Consider the following 20,196-nt stretch of genomic DNA (forward strand, 5'->3'; position numbering starts at 1 on the left):
AGTCCAGGGGAAGGTTCCCAGGGAATTCTGTTCAGTTAACCTGCCCTGCCCCGAGGGTGCCGCGATCTAAGGCAGCCTGGGTCTTTCTCATGCCCTAGTGACAAGAAAAAAACACAAAGGAAAAAACAAACAGTTAAAGTAACCAGATCTTTGCTTCTCTCAAGCATGTGTAGGAGCAACAAGCAAGCCCAGGACTGACTCTCCTATGAGCCAGGACGAGGGAAAAAACTCCTTGATGGGGGAAGGAGAGGCAGGGTGAGAAGAGAGGAGGGGGGAAGTTAACATCCTGGCAACTGAAACTGTGAAATCTTTGGGCGAAATTGTTAGTCCAATGACAAAGAGGTTGATAAACAGGAAGGACCCATAAAATGCATTCAAATACCCATCCTCACTGGCAAGACCAAAGGGATCTGGGCACAGATGAAGAAGGGAAGAGCTAGATTCATTGACCATTGATAATACTAGATAAATGGGAACATTCGCCCTTAACTTGGGTAAGGATAAGAGAGAAATTGCAAATAAGAAAAACAAACAAAAAATATAGATCCCATAGGAAATGAAATTCAGAATTGAAGTTAATGATTCTGTTTTATATCCATCTGCTATATTCAAAGCTGCTCTCTCTCCCAGAACATTAGTTTTCAGTTTACTTCATCCTTTCCTTCCTCTCTTTCTTTTGCTTCATTAACTTGAATTCATCACAGATTCTTGAGAGCCCTCTCATTTTCTAGATTCTACAGATCTATAAATTCTATTTTTCTTTTTTTTCTTAGTTTAAGGATTTACAAAATAGATTTTTTTTTTAGCATGATCACATTTTCTTCTTTCAGTTTACTTCATCCTTCCCTTCCTCTCTTCCTTTTGCTTCACCAAGATGAATTTACTGCAGTATTTTTAGATCCCTTCCATATTCTTTAGGTCACAAATCTTATTTCCTAGTATAAGGATTTTTTCAAAGTACTAATTTTTTTAAAAAGGTCATATTTTCTTCTAACTTGACCCACATACTCTAAATAATTTCATCTTACTCTGTCAAGTAACCTTCTTTTCCCTCATTCAAATAATGCAAATCTTTTCTTTCTTTCTTTCTTTCTTTCTTTCTTTCTTTCTTTCTTTCTTTCTTTCTTTCTTTCTTTCTTTCTTTCTTTCTTTCTTCCTTTCTTCCTTTCTTCCTTTCTTCCTTTCTTCCTTTCTTCCTTTCTTCCTTTCTTCCTTTCTTCCTTTCTTCCTTTCTTCCTTTCTTCCTTTCTTTCTTTCTTTCTTTCTTTCTTTCTTTCTTTCTTTCTTTCTTTCTTTCTTTCTTTCTTTCTTCCTTCCTTCCTTCCTTCCTTCCTTCCTTCCTTCCTTCCTTCCTTCCTTCCTTCCTTCCTTCCTTCCTTCCTTCCTTCCTTCCTTCCTTCCTTCCTTCCTTCCTTCCTTCCTTCCTTTCTTTCTTTCTTTCTTTCTTTCTTTCTTTCTTTCTTTCTTTCTTTCTTTCTTTCTTTCTTTCTTTCTTTCTTTCTTTCTTTCTTTCTTTCTTTCTCCAGGAACTCTCTTTGATAACATGCTCAACTTAACATCTTTTGTCACCTGCCCCTTCATGTTCTCACCAGTTAATATAAATGTACTCAATGAGACAAAAACAAAAGAAATGAAGGAAAGAAGTCAACGAGTGCAATAAAACTAAATGTAAAGCCTTAAAAAAGGATAAACATATTCTACATACATATATGGAGCTTACTAGCCATTGTATTAGTTCATTCTCTTGACTTTCACCAAGCTAGTAAAATTAAATCCAAACTTATAGTCTTAGCAATATTATCTAGGTTATCTAGCAATGCTATCCAGTTAACAAAGTTAAATGAATACCAAAGAATTTTTTACCAGCTTTGTTTTTTTATTTAAATCAATGCTTCTTTTTGGTTCTGAGAAAAACTCTTCTCTGGATGATGTCTAGAAATCCTGTCTATCTTTAGGATTAATAGTTTTTCCATTATTGATATAGAAGGTCTAGGAATAATTGAAAATGGTAATAGAGATGCCTCAAAGAGTATGCTAGTGGCCTAAAGAGGTGAATGCCCCTTTATGACTAATAAGCACCAGGGAGTTTTATGGATGAGTTGGAGAATAGAGCAAGTAATCAACAACATTTTTCCAAACTCCAAGAAACACAACAATAATGTACTATGATCAACTGTGAATGACTTTATTCTCAACAAGGCAAGGATCCAGGACAATTACAAGGGATTCATGATGAAAATGGACAACCACTACCATAAAAGGAACAAAATATGAATATGCTGATTGAAACATACACTTTTTTCCTTCATGAATTTTTCTCTAGTGTAAGCATGTATCTTGTTTCACAACATGACAAATGGGGAAATATACATTACATAATAATATATGTACAAACTATATCATATTACCTAGGGAAAATGGTGGGAGGAAGGGAGAAAAAAGAAAGAGACAGATTTTTAGATATAACTAATGTAAGAATTCTTTTGGATAAGCATGTTTATTATAATTTATCATATATTTATAATAAATCATATGTATTATTTTATTTATTTTTTGTTATATTTTTATTATATTATATTTTATTATATTTATATATAAAAAGCTGATAACTCAAAATAAAAGAAATAAGGACACATGAACACTTGGACAAATACCATTAACTAAGCGTGACAAGAAAGCCATGCATGGAATTCATAGAGTGACATCAGAACAAAGTAATTCCTGTGATTTCAAATCTTAAGGTATCTTATATGACTTCAAAATATGCAAAGGAGATATTTTGTGGAAGGAAAATCTTTAAGGCAGAATTTTGGTCTATGAAATGATATGACTTTTTATAGTAACACACACACTAAGTCAGGAGATCTTGTATTCTGTAACCTTTTAGTCAATTGTGTAATAAACAGATATGGTCTGCTGTAGATTATCAGCTTCAAAAATCTGTCTGTTTCTTACTCATGCCTTCATTGAGGAGGTTCTTGAGCCTCACCAGTCAGTCAACAAACATTTAAGTGTCTGCTATGTGGCAGGAAGTATAGTAAGTACTTACATAGGTAATTGATTATTTTCATGAGAATATTGTAGAGAAGGGAAAGGAAATATAGATGTATTGATATTTTCTTAGTCATAGGTTTTAATAATATTTAAAAAATACAAGATTCTCTTCTCTCCCACTCCCAGACTTTGACGTCTTGCCCTTTTTCAGCTATCTAGATAACTGATAACTTTGTTCAAGACTCTCTGATGATTTCTATTAACTGTGACATGTGTTTGTCCTCATCACGAAGGACAGCTAGGGAAGAGGCCAAATTGAAGAGAATTATTAATTGATAATCTGTGTGCCCTAACTGATAGGTACACAATAACAAGATACCTAGAGGAATGCCCTCCAGAACATAAGACAAGCCCTCTGAGGAAGATTTCATGGGGGACATGGGCAAGAGAGATGTAAGGTGCGAAAGTGTGAATGAGGTACATTTTGTTTGAATAAGAACTCACATTGATGAGATCACAAATCAATTGAAGTATTTAAATATTGGAGAAGGAAAACAGAAATTATAGTCTTTGACTTTTTAGTCTATTGCTTAATGACTTCCATAAGGTATTTTATTTTTAAAGAATAAACTCAATTTGATAGATAATTATTGATATAATTATATAATAATAACAAAAATTATATAATAATAACAAAAATACTTTGTGGCAAATATTACAGTGGCTACAAAGATGAATAATACATAGTTTCTGTTCTCAAGGAGATTGGAAGCATGGACACACATGAACATTATGTGAGCTGTGATAAATGCCTGTGATCTACAAAATGCTAGGAGAGGTCAAAGGAAACGGAGGGAGGAGAAGAGGAATAACTTTTGTTAGAGGGGACAAACAAAAATTCATGGAAGATGAATCATTTGAGCTGAGCCTTGAAGGAAAATTTTATTGATTTCTTAATGCATATTGGACAATAAACCATTGGATAATAAGCAAATGAGAACTTTTTTAGGTCATAGGAATTGACTCAAACTTAGATAAAAAATATCACCTGAAGCACTTTGAAAAATGTCTTGGAAAAAAAAAAGGCCCCTCAGGGATTTTCCTATAATCCAAATTGGAGGTAGCGGGTCTTATTTCAATTTTGAATTTTCTCATTCACTTATTCATTCCAATTTGTATTCTGGAATATTTTCCATGTACAGAGTAACATTGGAGTTTTAAAGATGGACTAAACATGGTGCCTGGCTTTGAGGAATTGTTTTACGTAAAGAGGAGATAAAAATTTGGAAAATAATTATACTTGGCAGCATTTGATTGGTATCATCAGCAAGAAATGATGAAATGCTATGAAATTTCAGAGGAGAAGTCAATGTTCAAATTTTCCACAATATTTTTATCAATGACTTTTATGAAGGCACAGAAGACATTCAAACCAAATTTGCAAATGACATTGAATTGTTCAAAGAGATTGATGTGGATGCACAGGGAATGTAACAATCAGCTTAGGTTTGTAGAAGATGTACAATAGATTGAAGGGAAGATACTCAAAGATAAAAAGTGGCATGGCTATAAGAATAATTTAACAAGAAATAAGGCTCAGAAAGTTAAGACAGGTAACAAAAGCTAGAACAATAAAAAAGGTTTTCTCAAAATTAATTTGTTAATTAACTTATTTATTGTTAATATTTAGGATATTCAGAGAAGAGATGGAACTTCTGAAGCTGGTTTGGATGAGTTGATGATCATGGATCACATAAAGTAGAACTGAGAAGAGAAAAAAAAATTAATGGAGAGATGAAAAACAAGACAAGTAGGGGAATGATGAAAGAGCAGCACTTAGCTGCTCCTGGCAAGTTTAAGTCTCCAAACCCAGAAAAATTAACCCCATATGCCTGTAGGACTATTGAAAAAAAGTGGCAGATATGATTTCTGAGCCATTGTTAGTAATTTTAGTGGAGAAAAAACTGGTACCACAGATTTAGAGGATGGGAAATGTTCCCATTTTGGTTTTTAAAGAAAAGAGGAGACTCTGATATTAAAATATATATATATATATGTATATACATATATATTTAACCCTAATCCAATGTATGTATACATACATACATACATATATATATATATATATTTGTTCTGGTTCTGCTTATTTCACTTAGCATCATTTCATGTAAGCCTTTCTAGGTTTTTCTGAAAGTATTCAGCTCATAATTCCTTTTAGCACAATAGCATTTCATCAAAATCATATACCATAACTTTTTAGCCACTCCTAATTGATGGGGCACCCTCTCTATTACCAGTTCTTTGCCAACAGAACAAGAACTGCTATAAATGTTTTAATACATATGGTTATTTTTCCCTTTTCTTTGATCTCTTTGGGATATAGGCCTAAAAGTAGTACTGTTGGGTCAAAGGGTCTGCACAATTTTATTGACCTTTGGGCTTGGTTATAAATTTCCCCACAGCATGGTTGAATCAGTTTGCAACTCCACCAACATTGTTTTAGTGTCCCAATTTTCCCATGCCCCTTCTAACATTTAACATTTTCTTTTTCTGTCAAATTACCCAATCAGTTATTTTAATTTCTATTCCTCTAATTAATAGTAATTTAGACCATTTTTCACATGATTATCAATAACTGATTTCTCTATCTGAAAACTGCCTGTTCATATCCTTTGACCATTTATTAATCAGGGCATGACTTGTATTCTTATGAATTTGACTCAATTCTCCATATATTTGAGGAATGAGGTCTTTGTCGGAGAAACTTAATGTAAATTTTTTTCAGTTGTGATTACTAATTGTATCTTTCCCTCCATAACATTGTTCCTCTGTTTATCCTTCTCTTTCTTCACTCTGTGACTCTTCAAAAGTGTTTTTCTTCTGATGACCACCTCTCCCTATCCATCATCCTTTCCAAAAATTCCCCCATTCTTTTATCTCCTTCCCCTCCTACTTCTTTAGGACAAGATAGATTTCTATACCTATTGAGTACATATATTATTCCCTCTTTGAGCTAATTCCAGTGAGAGTAAGGTTTAAGCATTGTCCACTACCCTTCCCCCATCTTTCCCTCCACTGTAAAAGCTCTTTCATATGAGGTAATTTATTCCATTATATCTCTTCCTTCTTCTCCCAGTCCATCTCTCCTTATCACCACTTAATTTTATTTTTTAAGATATCATCTCTTCATAGTCAATTCACATCCATGCCTTTTGTCTGTGTATATTCTGTGAATTTTAGATTTACTCCACCCTGCTTAGTCTTTAGAATTTTAGAAACCAGGAATGTATACAACCCCCTTAAAGATTAAGTGTGGGGGAGGAAGGTCTATGACTCATGTGTGCTAGCAAGTGACAAATCAGAAACAATTGACTGACCCCCTGGGCTGTCCAAAAGCCAAGTTTAAGCCACCATTGGTACATGTGAGACACAGGAAGTGATGTAAAGAACTGCCTTTATATTTAGCATCACTTCATGTGAGAGAAATTTTGGTGGTGGAACTTGACTTGGAGGAGCTTGAGTGTGAGACCTCAGACTGCTTCCCTGAGATAATCACGTGGTTAGTGTTAAGGCTGACTCCTCTTTTCCTTGACCTTTATGGAGGCATCAGTCTCCCAGAAGACCACTCATCTTGGAGGAAGCCTCATGGCTGGAAGCCGAACTAGATTTAATCCTCTGGGAAGGCCCCTTGGCTGAAGCCTCTGAACTGCCCCTGGCTCTGACCAGGCCGGAGGAGATCTTCTTCCCTTTCCTCTCTCTCTTTCTCTCTCATTCTTAATTTCTTCCTTCTATTGTAAGTAAACCACCATAAAATTCCATTCTGATTTGAGTATTTCATTGGGATTTAGAATTTAAATCCCTGGTGACCACTAAAATTATATTCAGTCTCAAACCCTAAAATTTATCCCTAACAATTCCTTCTAACTTCCCTAATGAAGATAAAAATTTTAGCAGTTGTAAGTATCATCTTCCCATGTAGGAATGTACACAGTTTAACCTTATTGAATGCCTTATGATTTGTCTTTCCTGTTTACCTTTTTATTCTCATGAGACTTATGTTTGAAAGTCAAACTTTCTACTCAGCTTTGGTTTTTTTTCCATTCATTAGGAATGCTTGAAAGTTCTGTATTTCATTAAATAGCCAATTTTTTTCTGGAAAAAGTGGCAAACCCAGTTTTGTTGGGTAGCTTATTCTTGGCCATAATCTTAGCTCCTTTATCCTCTAGAATATTATATTCCAAATCCTCTGAGACTATGTAGCAGCTACCAAATATTGTGTTATCTTGACTGGTTCTACTATATCTGAATTATTTCTTCCTAGTTACTTGCAATATTTTCTTGCTTTGGGAGCTATGAAATTTTCCTATAATAATCCTGGAAGTTTTCATTTTGGGATCTTTTCTAGGAGGTGAGCAGTGGATTCTTTATATTTCTATTTTACTCACTAGTTCCAGCATATGAGTTTTCCTTGATAATTTATTAAAACATCATGTCAAACATTTTTTGGATCATGCCTTTCAGTTAGTCCAATAATTCTTAAATTTCTCTTCTCAATCTATTTTCTGGGACAGTTGTTCTTCCATTAGATATTTCTACATTTCTTCTATTTTTCATATTCTTTTGATTTTGTCTTATTATTTCTTGGTGTTTCATGGAGTCATTAGCTTCCACTTGTTCAATTTTATTTCTTAAGGAATTATTTTCTTTAATGAGCTCACTTTCCATATGGATGATTCTATTTTTTTAAAGAGTGCTTTTCTTCAATGAATTTTTATACCTCCTTTTCCATTTGGTCAATTCTGATTTTTCAGAAATTCTTGTCAGAGTGAATTTTTGTACCTCTTTTTTCATTTGGCTTATTCTGTTTTTTTAAATTTCTATTTTTTCAGCATTTTTTTTGTGTCTCCTTTCCCAAGTTGTTGAGTTTTTTAACAATTTTTTTATAACTCTTGTTTCATTTCCCAATTGTTCTTCTACTTTTCTTATTTGATTCCTACTCACCCACCTTAATCTGGGAGCTTTAAATCTAACTATAACATTTCTGTTAATTTTGATCTTGGGGTCTATTTCAGGGAGGAATTGGTGGATTCTTTCAATTTCTATTTTACTCTCTAGTTCTAAAACTTCAGGTCAATTTTCTTTAATAATTTCTTAAAGTATAGTGTCTAGACTTTTAAAAAATCATAATTTTAAGTTAGTCCATCAATTCATTTAATGTTTCAACTCCATTTGTTTTCAGGTTCAGTTGTTTTTTTTAATGAGGTGTTTCATATTCTCTTCTATTTTTTATTTTTATTTTGTTTTGTTATTTCTCATTGTCTTAAGAAGTTATTAGTTTCTCCTTGCCCAATTCTAATTCTTAAAGAGTTTTTTCCCCCTCTGGTGATTTTTTGGATCTTTTTTTCCAATTAGTTAACCCTTTCCCCCATACTTTAAAAAAAATTCATGCATTGCTCTTCCCCCCAACCCCCTAATTTTTCCTCAATCTTCTTCATTTGATTTTTATAATCCTTTAAAGCTCTTTTAAGAACACTTTTTGGCTTTGTCATCATTTTGCATTTTTCTTTCTAGTAGTAGGTATTTTAACATCATTGTCTTTTTAATTTTAACTCTCATCTTCTCTATCAACATAGTAGCATTCTATGATTGAATTATTTATCCTTTGCTTTACTCTTATTTCTTTAACTTTTTAACAGTCTATTTCTTAATTGTTAACTTTATAATAGAATTGGGCTTTGCTCCCAGATTATGGTGATAATGTCTCAGGTTAAAAGTTTTTTTTTTAATTATTATTTCTTGAGCTCTCTTTGGGCCTTTGATCTTTTGGTTCTTCCAATTTATATAATCCAGGGCCAAATGTAGTCCCTGTTCCCCTGGCTCACATTTCAGTCTGTGAATGACCTCAGGTGAACCACCCTATCCCTGACCCCTGACCAGACCTTTAACAACACTGCCACTCAGACACACTTACTCCCTGAAGTCCTTTTGATGACTGCTAGTATCTGTTTGCCTCTTTGCTCTGGAATTACAGCCAGGAACTCTGCTCTTCTGGGCATGACCACAACCAGCAATACCCTTGCCTTTCAGCAACTGCACACACCTGGGTATGTTTGCTCTTTGTTCTTACTTACAACCACAGCCTGGAACAGTGTATGATTGTCACACCTTGTCCCCACAATCTTCCCCTAGTTAGTTGTCCAACCCCAAAACAGTTGGTGGGTATAAAGTTCCATAGCTTTAGTTGCTGCCTACCTAGCTGATCCAAGGGCTTGGTGTTTATTGATTTGGCAGTATTTGCCTACACTTCAGTAAGGTCTCTCCAATACCCTAAAAGATCAGAATCTACCAATATCCTCCCGAGTTGTTCTAGACTGGACAGCTGTTTCATATTCAACTCAACTATTTTAGCTGCTTTAATATCCAATCTGAGGCCTTAGTTTTAGTTATTTGTGGGGGCATTTGGAAAATTAGATAATCTCCTGCATAATTCTGCCATCTTCCCACTTTAATTTTTGAACTCTCCTTTGAGCTCTTCCTGGAATTCTTTTTGGTCATCCTTTTCTTTTGGACTGTTTTTCTTTGTAGATCATCGTTCACTTTCTTTGCCTTGTTTTCAAGCTGGTCAATTCTGTTTTATAAGACACTATTTTCTTGTTTTAGTTCATGTACCTCTATTTCCAAATGACCTATTTTGCTTTTTAAGTTCTTTTCCCAATTTTCTTCAGCCTCTCTTAATTGTTTTTTGAATTGTGTTTTGAGTTCTTCCAAAGCCTATATCCAATTTGCTGGAGTTTCTGAGATTTTTCTTGATGTTCCTTGGTCCCCCTCTGTTCCATTTGTTCTTTGTTCATTACCTCAATAGAAGCTGTCAATTATAATTTCTTTTTTCTCCTCCCCCTCCCAGGCATTGGCTGTATTCTTGCTCCTCTGTTTATTTACTGGATCTGTGGGTTTAGTCTTTTCTGTCCTGAAGGGGCTTCTTCTATGCTCTGCTAATTAACTGGATTAGTTTGATGGAGCTGACCTATTGTTTTAATGGTCTCTGAGGTTAGTTCTTCCTCAGATGCCAGCAGAAGTTGAAGGTGAAGGTGAAGGTGTTGAGGCTGAAGATCATTACCCTTGTCCTTCTCTCTTCCTTTCTGCTAGCCATCTTCCTCCCTGCCAGCTGCCTGGTCAGAGCCCTGAGCTTTCTGTGGTGGTACCAAGGTACTCTGTCATGGTTGTAGCCTTTGTCCTGGCATCCCAGTCTTATGGATTCTTACCAGGGGTCTCAGAACAGTAGGTGGAGGAGGGGTGTTGGAGATTGTGGTGGTTTTATTTTCTTTTTTGCCCTCTGAATGCTTCTTATCTGCACTATTGATAGACTAGATTAAGCCAGTTGAGCTGATCTGCAGAGCTGGATGTGCCCTAAGGCCAAAATCACCAGAGGTAGAGGATCAAGATATAGGCATGGTGGCTGAAGGCTGATACCAGGCTGCCCTCTTCTCTGCCCCTTTACTCTAACTGCCTCCTTGCCAGCTGTGGTCAGAGCCCTGAGCCTTAAGAAGCTGTGGTAGTGGGGGCAGCTGGGTAGCTCAGTGGATTAAGAGCCAGTCCTAGAGACGGGAGGTCCTAGGTTCAAATCTGGCCTCAGCCACTTCCTAGCTGTGTGACCCTGGGCAAGTCACTTGACCCCCATTGTCTAGCCCTTACCACTCTTCTGCCTTGGAGCCAATACACAGTATTGACTCCAAGACGGAAGGTAAGGGTTTAAAAAAAAAAAAAAGAAGCTGTGGTAGCAAGGTACTCCCTCTGGGCTGGAGCCCTCACTGGAGATGCCAGTAACCACCTGAGTCTCAGCACATTAGGTAGGAGAGGGGTCCTGGGACCTTCCTTCTTTATTTTTCTTAAACCGGAGTATTCAACCTTCTTTGTGGACCTTTTAAGTTGTATCAAGCAGGAGGGTCCCCCGGCTCTGTCCTGTTGTTGTATTTGGTTTTGTGTTCCTCTCAAAGCTCTTTGTTTTTGATTGGTGTGGAAGGGTTTTCACAGAGTACTCGACTTTTACTGCTTCTAAGCCACCATCTTGACTTCACTCTCCAAATTTCAGACTTGAGTGAGGAATGCCATATAGTAGCCGAACCCCCCCCCAAAAAAAAACTGAAACCAAAATAAAAAAAAAATACCCTAATGTGATCTTAGATTGTAATGACAGACAAAATGCCCAAGATTAGGGAAGTGACATACCTGATTTCTAAGCTAGTTAAACCATATATGAGGTATTGTATTTCAATGTGTGTGGCATTTTACGAAGGATGTGGATAAACTGAAGACCTATGAATGTAGGAAAACTAGAATGGTGAAGATTCTTTACAAATGTCATAGGAAATTCAACTGAATAAAGAAGTCTGTTTTGGCATAGAAAGTATTAGGCAGAGTGGCACATGATAGCTATCTTCAAGGATATGAAGTGATGCCATTTATGTGATTCATTTTATTTATCTTCAGAGAGCAGAACTTAGAGTTATGGGGGAAACATTTGAATTGAATTTAAAATTGATGTTAAAAAAACCCTTCTAGGATAGAGCTTTTCTTAAGTAGGATGGATTACCTCAGGAGGTAGTATATTCCCATCACTGGAAGTCTTCAAGCAGTGGTTGTTTATATAAATCATATGCCATGTAAGAGACTGTTGTCAAGTAAGGGCTGAACCAAAAGGGTCAAGCATAGTGATCAAAGAACTGGCAGTGGAATAAGGAGACTCCAGACCAAGTTCTATCACTATCACATACTGTATGTGCTCCTGGGCAAGTCTTACCTCCTAGTGCCTCAAGTAGCATTTTCTCTCTCTTTTAAATTTAGTTAATTTAGAACATTATTCCTTGGTTACAAGAATCATATTCTTTCCCTCCCTCCTCTCCTCCTCCCTTCCTGCAGCTGATGTGCAATTTCACTGGGTATTACATGTGTCCTTGATCAGAACCTTTTTTCATGTGTAAACCTTGAAATTTCACAGACTTATGAATGTTAAAAATTTTACTCCACATTGAGGAATCCTCCAGAAATAATTCCCTACCAGATAGTGAGAACTTTACTTGAATGTGAAAACTCCTTGCTATGGGAGTATCCCTACTCCATCCCTACTTAAGACTGCTTTAGGACAGAAAACTCCTTGCTAAACAATGAAAGTACTTGAAAACCATACTTATAAAGGAAAGGAGTTCTTTGAGCCATGCCTGTTTTTGGAATTGATACAATGGGATGCTAGGTGCCTATAAAGGTGGGGCAACTTGTAAACTACTTAGACCTAAAAGGTGAAAACTTACTCAGAGGTTTTCTCTTAATGAAATTAGTCGACTTAGCAGGAATTCAGATGGGCAGTCCTTTGGAAAACATCTACAGTGATTGGTAGATGTAAGGACTTAGGGGAGGTGACATAGGAGAAAAACCTCCTATATAAGAAGCAGAATCTCTTGAGAAAAGAAAATCCTTTTGGAGGATCTCTGATGAGGATAGCTTGGGAAAAATCTCTTGAGAGAGGCTCTGGAGAAGGGAAGCTCTTGGAGGACAATTTCTAAGGAGATCTCGCTGGAGCTCCTCTGAGGGGACTCTGTCCCTCTGGAGGCTCTGGAGAGAGGCCCTTTGGAACAGTCTCTGGCTGGAAGACTCTTTAAGGTAAAGTCAGCTGAGATGGAGCTGGCCTGGTGTCACTAGAATCCTTGCTTAGACAGACCTTGTGGTGAGTGTTAAAAGACTGACTGACTGATCTCTCTCTCTTAAGACTCAGGTCTAGGCCATGTTGGCTTAAGGCCCTTCATACTTATTTCCTTTTTCTCTCTTTCTCTCTTTCCTTAATTCCACATTTATATTAATTAAAATCTCTATAAAACCCAGTTGACTTGGGTATTTGAATAATTTGTCAGAGGTTTTTGTTATGAAGATTGTTTCCCAATTTGTTGCTTCCCTTTTAATTTTGGTTGCATTGGTTTTGTTTGTACAAAACCTTTTCAGTTTGATGTAATCAAAATTATTTATTTTTCATTTTGTGATTTTTTTTCTAACTCTTGCTTGGTCTTAAAGTCTTTCCTATCCCAAAGATTTGACATGCATACTATTCTGTGTTCACCTAATTTTTTATAGTTTCCTTCTCTATATTCAAGTCATTTACCCATTCTGAGTTTATCTTGGTGTAAGGTGTGAGATGTTGATCCAAACCCAATCTCTCCCATACTATTTCCTAATTTCCCGAGAAGTTTTTATAAAATAGTGGATTTTGGTCCCCAAAGCTGGGATCTTTGGGCTTATCATAGACTGTCTTGCTGAGGTCACTTATCCCAAGTCTATTCCACTGATCCTCCTTTCTGTCTCTTAGCCAGTACCTTATTTGGATGACCACTGCTTTATAGTATAGTTTGAGATCTGGGACTGCAAAGCCACCTTCTTTCACATTTTTTTTCATTATTTTCCTGGATATCCTTGATCTTTTGTTCTTCCAAATAAACTTTGTTATGACTTTGTCTAATTCAGTAAAAAAGATTTTTGGTATTTTGATGGGCACTAAATAAGTAAATTAATTTGGGTAGGATTGTCATCTTTATTATGTTCACTCATCCTACCCATCAGCAATCAGTGTTTTTACAATTGTTTAGGTCTATTTTTAATAGTATGGAGAATGTTTTGTAGTTGTGTTCATATAGTTCCTGTGTTTGTCTAGGCAGAGAGATTCCAAAGTATTTTATATTGTCGAGGGTGATTTTAAATAGAATTTCTCTTTCTAATTCTTGCCACTGAGATGTATTGGAAATATATAGAAATGCTTTTTTTGTGGGTTTATTTTGTATCTTGCAACTTTGCTAAAGTTGCTGATTATTTCAAGTAGCTTTTTTGTTGATTCTCTGGGGTTCTTTAAGTAGACCATCATATCATCTGCAAAGAGTGATAGCTTTGTCTCCTCCTTGCCTATTTGAATTGTATTTTGAGTTCCTCTAAAGCCTGTGTCCAATTCTCTGTAGTTTCTGTGTTTTTGCTTGATGTTCCTCTGTTACATTTGCTCTTTGTTCATTGCCTAGACAGAAGCTGTCAATTGTAATTTTTTTTCTTATTCTGTTGTTTGCTCATATTTGCCCCTTCTTTTCTCCCTGTTTTTGTCTGTACTCTTGCTCCTCTCATTGTGTGCTGTAAACCTTAAAATTTCTTAGATTTATGAATGTTGGAAATTTCACCATTGGGAAATTTCATACTTGAAAAATTTCCTACTGATAGTCTATTGGAATATGAACCCCCTTGGCATGGGAGGGTCCTCCTCCTCCCTACTTAAGATTACTTTAGGACAGAAACCTTTTGCTGAACAATGGAAAGGGCTTTGACCTATGCTTAAGCATAGAACAGGAAGTTCTTTGAGTCATGATTGATTTTAGAATTGATACAATAGAGATACTTGGAATGACAGAACCAGGTCTTGGAACTTCCAATCTCCACCATGCTCAGGGTAACAGGATTAGGAAGGGCTGCAGCAAAGGATCAAGATTTAATTATTTGAGAATATGACCTTCAACAGACATGTGCAAAGCCACAGACCTCTGGGCGGTCCTGGGTTAAGCTAGAGCCACCATAGGCACAGGGAAGACATGGACAGTGATTGGTAGATGTGAGAACTGAGGGGAGGGAACTGAGATGGTTTCCTTAAAGATGGAGGGGTCTGAGGACTGGTTGTTGGTTGGAGAGGTTTTGCTCTGAGAGGTTGTGCTCTGAGAAGCTTGCTCTGAAGGAAGCTGAAGGTGGAGGCCCCTGAGACTGTTTCTCCATTTTGGTCATGTGAGTGATAGGGACTGATCTCTTTTCTTTGCCTCAGCTATCTAAGGGCTTGGGCCTTTTGGCCCAGCCTAAACAGAGGGGATATTTAAGCCCTATTCCCTTCTCTCTCTCTCTCTCTCTCTCTCTCTCTCTCTCTCTCTCTCTCTCTCTCTCTCTCTCTCTCTCTCATACCTTTCTTCCTCCTGTTTATAATTAAAAACTCCATAAAAGGTTGACTGCTGACTTGAGTTTTCATTAAGGAATTACATAGCTGAATTCCTTGGCGACCTTAAATTAATATATATCAGTCTTTTAAAGTGATTTCCTTGTCACATTGTGGCTGACCACACGGGAGTCTAAAGAATTCTTCAATAAACCTCTAAAAAATATAATACTCCTTGCAGAGAGAAACTAATTTCTACCTGCCTCAGTCTCCCCATCTCCCCTAAATTTTAACTGTTACAGTGCTGGATCTGTGGCTTTGGGCTTTTTTGTCAGCCTTCGCCCTTGGAACTTAGCAAGGAACTCAGAGCAGTCTGTGAGGGAGGGGTGTTGGAGCTTCCCTGCCCTCATAAGGCTTGATGATATTAAGCCCAGCTGAGTTTAACTTGCAGAGCTGGATGTGCCCTGAGGCCAAAACCTAGGGAAGGGGGGAGCAATATGGAGTGTCTTCAACTAGGCTGAGTCCTCTGTCCTTCTCGAGCTGCCTCCCAGCTGTTCATATTTGGAACCCTGAGACTGACGCAGGTTTGCCTGCAAGGTACTCCCTCCAGACTAGCACCCTTGCCTTCCCAGAGATTCCAGCCACTGCTGGAGGCTCAGTACTGTGGGTGGGGGAGGGGTCCTGGGACCTTCCTTCTTCCTTCCCCTTAACCCCAAGTGTTCTCGAATTCGCTTTTTGGGGGCATACCTTTTAAGTTGAGTCCAGGAGGAGGGTTCCTTAGCTCTGTCCTGTTGTTAGATTTGGTTTTCAGTGCCCTAGGATCATTTGATTTTTAATCAGTGAGAAAGGGTTTTCAGAGGTCTGAACTCTATGCTGCCATCATGACTCCGCCTATCTCAAGTAGCATTTTTGAGACTAGAGGTTTCAGAGAAGTTGTCAAATTCATATTGTTAGAACACAATATATTAATGAGTTCATAGGTTTGGGGAAGAAAACAAAAAGGATCTCTTAGGTCCTTTCCAACTGTAATTTCTATGATTCTATGATGATATCCTTTCTCTTTTTTTTCCTTTTTTTAGTCAGGTTTATATAATTTTCTTCCATAAATATATATTTGTAAGCAGGTGAAAACTTATTTGACTGGGTTCATATATGATCTAGAGACTATGTAGTACATTTTTCCTCTTCAGCCTCTGACTGGCTAGCATAATTACTATTGTTTCCCATTCTCTACCCTTCATTTCTCTCATTCTACTGGTCCCAGTCATAATCCTGTACATTATAAGAGAGCCTATTGGTATCATGATGGCTCTTTAGCTACAACTCTATATGAGTTTGAGTTGTGAGGTTCCTTGGACCTTCAACTGGAGTGAGAAATCTATTCCACACAGCTCCACATCTTGAAGCAATCCCACTGTATGCTGTTCTTGGCCGAGGGTAAAGGGGGCTGTATGCCATGACTGTTGTTCCTTTTTGGCATCTGTTTTCCTCTTATGAGTAATAATAAAGTTTTATTAACTTCTATATCAATGGGGCTCTGTTGCTTTCATGCATTCTCTTTTGCCCTATGACTTTCTTAATGGTCAAAATTCTAATTTTATCTATTCTGATATTTTTGAAAAAAAAAAAAGATATACTCTTCTAGATGTGTTTTTTAGTCCCAAATCTCAGTTCAAATTTCAGTGTTACCTATAAGGTTAAATTTTACTTCCTTGCATCAGGCTTTCTTATTTACCCTTTTATGTTATCCATACTTTGTGTATTTTTATGTAGACATCTAAGGCCAAGCATTTTGTTGGTAACTGTACTCTTGAAGATTGTGTTTCATGAATTACTTACCTTCTAGTATTTTTCTACTCTTCCTATTTTGTGCCTGATGTTTTCTGTGCAAAGGTTCTTAATCTTTGCCGTTTATTGTGTTTGGCAGTCTGGGGAAGTCTTTGGACCTCATCCTGGAATAATGTTTTGTTTTAAATTATAATTGAAAGAAATACTAAATTTCAGTTAGATGCTAGTTAAAATCAAGATGTATTTTTTTTCCCATTCAAGTTCACAGAGCCTCTGAAATCAAACCAACATAGGCCCTAGATTATAGCCCTTGTTCCATGGCAATTGTGCCAAACTCAACTAGAAATGGATCCCTGCAGGCTCAATATTGATCTAGAAAACCACAAACTAACATTATGTATGTTGTATTTTATTTTTATTTTGTTAAATATTTCCCTATTACATTTTAATCTGATTTGGACTTCAGTCAAAGGTTTTGCAGACTCCTTGCCAGCCTTCTGTCTGAGTTTGACACCTCTGCACTATGGCACTAGATGTGGTTTATTTATGTGAATATTTTGTTTCTTTCCCCCTTTCTTTTCTGTTTAAAACCATCTTGATAAGAATAGCAAGACTCAAAATGCAATTTAATTGAATCTTGGCCAAGATTTTTATAATTTTATAATTTTTATAATTTAAGCTGAGATCCAGAAATCCCTTTGGCAGAATTGGCTACTTAGTCAGACATTTACTTTTTGAATCTTCCTTTCTCTTCTTATTCCCCTACATTTAATTACAGAGGATGCAGACACTAACTCTACCCCTAAAGTCTTTAGTTTTGTTTTTTAAACTCAGGAGTTCATGGTCCTGAATACTATGTTCTGGGCTCCCTTTTGCACACAACACAATTTTGAGATGTTTTCAATCACCTGCACCTGAGAATACAGTAGATTCTTTTTTATTGCTTATGCCATGTCCCATAGCCAGTCACTATGGTACCCTTTAGCAGAGCCAACAATAACCACTACCCATTTGACTGATTTCTTACCTAATGCCACCTGATGAGCCATATCATCATTCCTCTGAGTGAAAAAAGTTCCTTTCTCTCAAGATGGTCTAGCCCTACTCTCTTATAGTTCATCTTATTAAGAGGGGAGAATATATAATATATTCAAAGTAATCAAATGTATAAATATCTGAAAGGCATATAAATAACTGTAAGATATGTTGGACTGCATGTTCAAATGAAGATATATGGGAAGAGTTATTAAAAAAGCAATATTTGGTATATGTATGAGTGAATAATAGGGAAAGCTAGTTACATGGTCATTTCTACTGATTGTTAGTATCTTTATACTCCTCAAATTATCATGTACATATTTAACTGTTTGCAAGCTATATTTCCATATAATCTCTTTGAGGGGAGGGACTGTCTTCATTTTACCTTTATATCTCCAGTTCTGAAAGAGATTAATAGATCATATTATATTGGATGAAGTGGGAATGAGAGATGGAAGAATGAAAACTCAAGAAGTACATCGATACCCCAAGGATATGAAGAGAACAAGAAGAAGACCCTGGGCCTGTGGGATGAATGCTTTGTAAAGAACTTATAGGATCTGAATCACACAGGATGAGAAGGTATGGGAAGTAGGCAAATCTCCTACAGGGCAAAGTGTAATTAGAAAACAGAATTTTGAGAAGAAAGAGAAAGTTTTCCTTTTAATTAATTCTAGAAAAGGGATGGAGAAGGAGAAAATGAGCCAGGTAAAATCACATAGATCTATTTATTGACTACTCATTGACATATCATCAAGATGATTCATTTCTTGAGAATTTTCCGCAAGAAAATGTTAGGAAGAAACACAGATACTCTAGCAATAATAGCCTCCACCTGCTTATGAATTATTGCTGAACACATTTACTTCATTAAGGTTCAATATAGAACACGAGGAATGTCTTTGTTTCTTTGAAAAGTTCAAGTTTAATATATTCCATTTCTTTGGCTCTTACAACCAATTTAGCCTTCCAAAATGCCTGGTTCTTAGTTAAATCACCAATAGTAATAGCTCATAATAACATATTAATCTGTCAATCCTTCTTACGTTTGGATCAAGTAGTTTCTTCTTTTAACAGGAGTTGTTTTTAACCCCTGTTCTTAACATTTTAAGAACAAATGCTCTTAACTTTGTGGTCTGGTAGTCTATTGAAGTCAATGGACCACTTTTCAAAATAAGATTAAAAAATTGTATTTATTTATTTTTTCTTAAATTAAATGTTGATACAATTTTCCTACATTTTGCAAGCCATGTTCTCTCTCTCCCTCCTCCACAAGAAGGCAGATAATACGAAATTCTTTGTATATATATATATATATATATATATAATCATATAATACATATTTCTACATTCATCATGTTGTGAAAGAAGACACATATTGCTTACACTAGAGAAAAATTCATGGAGGAAAGTGAAGAATTATATGTTTCAATTTCTGTTCAGATTCTGTTTCTTCTCTGGTGGTAGATTTCGCTTTTTGTCATGAGTCTCTTGGAGTTGTCTTAGAAACTTGTTTTGTTGATAGTAATTAAGTCATTCACAATTGATTATCATGCATTATTTTTTTTTGCATGCCACTACATGTATAACCCAGATCTAATCACCTGCCAGTACTAGGAGAGGAAGGGAAGGTGTGTGTTTGTGGGGGGTTAATAAGTTCTATTAAATTACTTAGGGAAACTAATGTGGAAATATGTTATTACATTTAATTGTTAAAAAATTTAAAAATGTATTATATGATCATCATACACTATTGTTGTTACTGTGTACAACATTCTCTTGGTTCTGTTCACTTCACTACAATCTTTTCAAGTTTCTTGTTCTGATCTTGTTTCTTATTTCTTATGGCACAATAGTATTCCACTGCAAGTATATATTACAACATGTTCAGCCATTCTCCAATTGATCAACATGCCTTCAGTTTCCAGGTCTTTGACACAGTAAAAAGAGCTGCTATGAATAATTTTGTACAGGTAGGTTCTATTCTCCTCTCTTTGGGATACAGACTTAGTGTATTGCTGGGTCAATGGGTATGCATAGTTTGATAGCCGTTTGGGCATGGCTCCATATTGCTCTCCAGAATGATTATATCAGTTCATAGCTCCACCAAAGGTATATTGTCCCAATTTTTCATCCCCTCCACATTTAAAACATTTATCATTTTCTTTTCTTTTTTTAAATTTTTTTTGTAATGATCACTGGTAGGTATGAGGTGATACCTCAAAGTTTTTTAATTTGAATTTTTCTGATTAATAGTGATTTGGAGCATTTTTTGTATGACTAAAGATAGTTTTAATCATCTGACAATTATCTATAAAATAATGTTTTTAAATGCATAAGATAAAACATATAGAATTATAAGGGAAACATATTGAAATAAAGAATTATTTTAATCCATCCAAGGTCATAGACTCCCTGAAATCCATCCATGAACTCCTATA

Source organism: Monodelphis domestica, chromosome 3 (genome assembly GCF_027887165.1).
Source record: "Monodelphis domestica isolate mMonDom1 chromosome 3, mMonDom1.pri, whole genome shotgun sequence".
NCBI lineage: Eukaryota > Metazoa > Chordata > Mammalia > Didelphimorphia > Didelphidae > Monodelphis > Monodelphis domestica.